At 39.9% G+C, this 4,750-nt stretch overlaps 1 long non-coding RNA gene across 1 annotated transcript; it reads right to left on the reverse strand.

Annotated features, from left to right (window-relative positions):
• Nucleotides 1-455: 455 nt before the first annotated feature.
• Nucleotides 456-4,025, reverse strand: LOC131024323 (uncharacterized). The gene is made up of 4 exons (XR_009101761.1): nucleotides 3,859-4,025; nucleotides 1,210-1,278; nucleotides 843-971; nucleotides 456-713 (listed from the first exon to the last, which is right to left on the reverse strand). It is a non-coding gene; the product is annotated as an uncharacterized LOC131024323 (long non-coding RNA).
• Nucleotides 4,026-4,750: the final 725 nt, after the last annotated feature.

Below are 4,750 nucleotides of genomic sequence, written 5' to 3' on the forward strand. Positions count from 1 at the left end.
CACTTAAGTGAAGTGACCCGGGTTCGATCCCTCTTGGGAGCGAATTGGAGATTGGAGATATAAGGTGGATTTTGGTGAATGGGGAGAGATAAGGTGGTTCTTGGAGTGGATGGGGAACTAATTACTAACATCTAACATGACTTTGCCCGATCAAAAAAAAAAAAAGAATACATAACGGTTTTTTGCACTTTTTATAACGGTTTTTTGCACTTTTTATAACGATTTTTACACTTTTTATAACGATTTTAACCGTTATCTTTGATTAGAATACATAACGATTTTTTGCACTTTTTATAACAGTTTTTTGCACTTTTTATAATTGTAGTATATTTTAAAAAATTTCACTTTTTATACAACGACAAAATGATAATATCAACAATAACAATATTATATATCATCCAAAATATGCATACATTATTATACAAATGAACCAAATATCAAGTATACATCATCATTGCATATTCTGATTCAAAATTGAAAATACCAACTACCTTATAGCTAAAACAAAAATCTATCATACAATGTTTCTAGCACCAAGTCCTCAAGAACTAGTTAATCAACCTGCTATGATTCTCTGGTTGTCTTTTGACCTCAAGCCATCCCAAGCTACCATAACTTCATTACGCATTCTTCTAGTTGCCTCATGCTCAAAAGCATCGCCACGAGCGCCAAGTATGAGTCTACAATTTTCCCAAAGCAGTTTGCTTGTAGAACTTTCAAAAAAGAAAGAAAAGATCAAGAATTAGTTTCATAGTTAGGATTATAAAAGTTTCCAAAACATAGCAGAAGTTAACAGGACAGAAGTATAGTAAACAATACATGAAGTGTAAAAAGATACCCACAACTTGACCAATTTCCGACATCAAGCATGCAAGTCCTCCTATCACTTTCTCATCTCCACTTTTAACAGCGGGAAAAAGAAGTGCTTCCTTGAGAAATCCAATTCGGCATAGTAAAACCTGAGGCAGCCCCTAGGGGAGCAAAACCAAAATAGAGTTTTATAATTGAATAATATTCTGTCTGGAATCAACTACAACTCTCAAAACAACACAAATCGTGCAAGATTTTCTGCTTTTTTGTGTACTTGAAAGTGAGCATTACATGAAGGTAACTCTCCCACTCGAAAGCTAAGATAATCATAGCACATAAAGTTAGTATAGCTTATATCTTGTTCTATAGGACAAAAAACACAAATGGGATATAGCTTACCTCTTTATCTTTAAGCACCTTGCTCAAAACAGCAGCAGGTGCCCCAGCACAACAAATTCCATTTCGAAACTTAGAACAAGAAAAAGAATACTTGGATTAAATTTGAGAAAAAGAAGAAGAAAAGTAGAGCAAACAAATATTAAGTCCCTTGAGAAGCTGTAAGTCATGGACACCAGCACGATAAATAAATACAACTTTAAATTATAAATCGTAGGCATCCAAATTCATGCATGTAACTATACGCAGTCAAAAAGTATTAGAGGAACCATCCAGATCCATCATAATTCACAATATTTGTCAATGAGTGACTTGACCAGAGAGATAGTTTAGTTTGTGCATCTACATTTTCTCTGGATAGCATAATTCTATTCATAACTTTCTCAAGTAAGAAATCTCAAATATGTAATCATATATGAATCTCAACTTTGAAAAATCATATAAAATCAACCTCTTCAAAGAAAAATACAAGCTTTACCTTTTTAGAAAGCTATTAAAGTCTATCTTTATTAGAAAGTTACAAAAATACAATATCTCAAGTGTATAAGAAATTATCTCACAAAATGCAGAATCTGCCACAGAACCTTTCTGCTTCGCACAGTACTTTTAAGAAAATTGTTTGACATATCTAACGGTGTCCAATTTAGCTGAAATTTTGCAGAAACCTTCTAATCATGCTGAAGTTATTACAGTAAAAATTTCAAGTTATTTGGACAACAGGAACACTCTCGAAAATCCCTCACAAGACACTGGTTCGTCCAGCCAAACTTGACAGCAATACTGTTTCTGTTGAAACTCAACATATAACTCATATTTTGGCCAAATAAAAGCTATAGGAACTCAAATACATCATCTTACTACACATTAGCATGCTTTAGCTTGAAATTTAACACATCAACACCAAGAAAGCCAAGTTCTAACACAACCAATCACCACAACTTCTCCACTCAATACTAAAAGTCGGTCTTCCCTTATTCATAAATCAAAATTGGCTCAACACATAGTAACATGCTCAATATCCCCCAATTTCTATCATATAATCACATTCCACACTCCCAAGAGTTCAATTCCTTCCTTTGATTCCCTTATAGTGGCTTCTACTCCGTCACACTTTGGGGAGGGTTCGGGAGTCTTTTTCTCCGGTATTAATCGTACGGCGAATCCTCAGTCGCTGGAGTCCGAGAACTCTCAAGAAATGCCTCTTTTGGAAACTAGGGTTCATCACTCTACGCCGGCGACACAGCAGCAGCAGCCTCATAGTATTCCTCTTCATAGGAAAACGTTTGCGGAGTCTCTGAATTCCTCTACTGATCGTCCGGCTGATGTCCCGGCACACGATTATGCGGTGTTAAAGCCGACGTTAGTGGCAGACCGCCCTTGTCTCATTCTCTCCGCTGCCTTCCGTCAAAGACAAATTAAGTCTTTTCAACATGCCATTCATGGCCGGATTTTACTCAAGAAAGGTCAGGCGCCTAGGTTCACTGCCGACCTCTACTCGGAGCTCTCTACTATTTGGAAACCGTCAGCGAATTGGGAAGTGATCCCTCTCGGGAAGGGATATTTTACGCTAAAATTTTCAACACATGCTGACTTTGCCGCTGCTTTTGCCAAGAACACTTGGAGACTTCGATCCGGAATTCTCTTCCTTCAGGCTTGGACTCCAAACTTCAATCCGCACAAGCTGGAATCCTCCTTGGCTCAGGTTTGGGTGCGAATTTTCAACTTGCCTCATGAGCTCTGGCATCCTGAGGTCATTACAGGTATTGCTCGTCAGGTTGGTACTCCTTTACTTATTGACGGTTTTTCGGCTAGGGCGTCTGTAGGTAACTTCGCTAGGATCTTAGTGGAACTTAATGTGGCTCTGGAACACCCTTCGTTCCTTGACGTTCAATGTGATGAAAATACTTATGAGATTGAGTTTAAGTATGAGGAGTTGCCTTCTTTTTGTTGTCTTTGCTCTACTCTTGGCCATTCTACGGAGAATTGCAGGAAACTCTTCTCGGAGACAGATGTTGAGCCGTCCTCACCGACTCAGCCGGCAGAAAATGGAGGTCGGCGAGGCCGGCGACGCAAGGCTAGATCGGGGCGGAGACGCGCCAGGAGCAGGCATGTTGCTCCGGCTCGGTCTTCGGATCCGCCGGCAGACAGGGAGGTTTTGAAGGATCTGCCTGCGGCTTTGTCTAGTACAAAGGAAACTAACTCCTTATCTCAGGAGGTTCCTTCGGAGGACCCCCCTCGCACCCCCGTGGCTGTTTCATCGGGTATCTCCACGTCTAATACGTTTGAGGTTCTTGAGGAGGGGCTGGAGACGGAGGTTCGGAAAGGACCAAATGATATGAGTATCATAAAGGGCTCTTCTGTGCATCATGTGGAAGACTCCTCGGCTGCCGTGCGCTCCTTGAATAAGAGGATTGAGGTGGTTTCGGCAGAGGTGGACTCCTCTGGCTCGGACCTCTTTGGCTCGGACCCTCTGGAGGGCTCCTCTTCCCTGACGAAGAGCGCGCAGCCGGCGCAGATGGCGGTCACTGGTGCTCTGGCGTCCGGGTCGCAGCGGCCCATGGGCCCACCCTCCCCCCATCCGAAGAAAGTTCTGGCAGCTCGTCCCCCTCTACCTCAGGGTCGTGGTGGGAAAGGTGGGCGGACTCCGTCCACCTCAAGAATGCCCAAATTCACTTATTCAAAACTATTAGGAAATCATGATTTCTTGTCCAGTCCAGCAATCCGGTTTAGCACCTATACCATCCAGTGAAATGAAAATTACACCCTAAGAAAACAAAATACAAAAAACAGAAAAATGCAGTTCTAATTCAGAGATGCCCATAAGAAATAAAATTTGTGAACTCAGGAAATAGCATCAATATTAAGATGAATTCCTCAAGATAAGCAACAATAACAGAGAAAGCATATTTCTAAGTCTAAAGGAGATTTAAATAGCATTGTCATAACTCAAGACGTGTCTGAAAAACTTTCTAACAAGAAATCTCTTACAAAGCCAATAGTTTTCACCTTAAAATCTTGATTCATCAAGAAGTAGAACCACAACCATATGTAATATAACTCAAAGGCCACCACAAACAACCAAAAAGGCAAATTTCACCAAGTCAACTAAGAGCATTAAGCTGCCATAACCACTCATATGTTGAGCTGAAAAATTACCTGCATCTCCAAAATTCTCAGCATAAGTATCAGTGTTCTCATCCTCGTCATCATCCAGTTCTCGTATCTTAGCAATCTCAGCCTGCGCACGCTCAAAATTCATTCTATATTGTTGAATAGAGAATGTGAGAGATAATCCCCTAGCAAACAAACAATAGAGAATGTGAGAGATAATCCAATAACCGTTGGACAATTATGTATGAGAATGTGTTTCATTCTTACAATTGAGGATAATCCAATAACAGAGAGATAATTCAAAAACTTGAGCAAAATAGCTTCACAAAATTAAAAAATTTGAGCAAAATAGCTTCAGATAATTTAAAAAATTCGAGCAAAAGCCCTAATCTAAATCATATTGTTACCAACAAAGTTCAAAAATTAGGGATTT

The sequence above is a fragment of the Salvia miltiorrhiza genome, chromosome 5, assembly GCF_028751815.1.
Source record: "Salvia miltiorrhiza cultivar Shanhuang (shh) chromosome 5, IMPLAD_Smil_shh, whole genome shotgun sequence".
In the NCBI taxonomy this organism is placed as follows: domain Eukaryota; kingdom Viridiplantae; phylum Streptophyta; class Magnoliopsida; order Lamiales; family Lamiaceae; genus Salvia; species Salvia miltiorrhiza.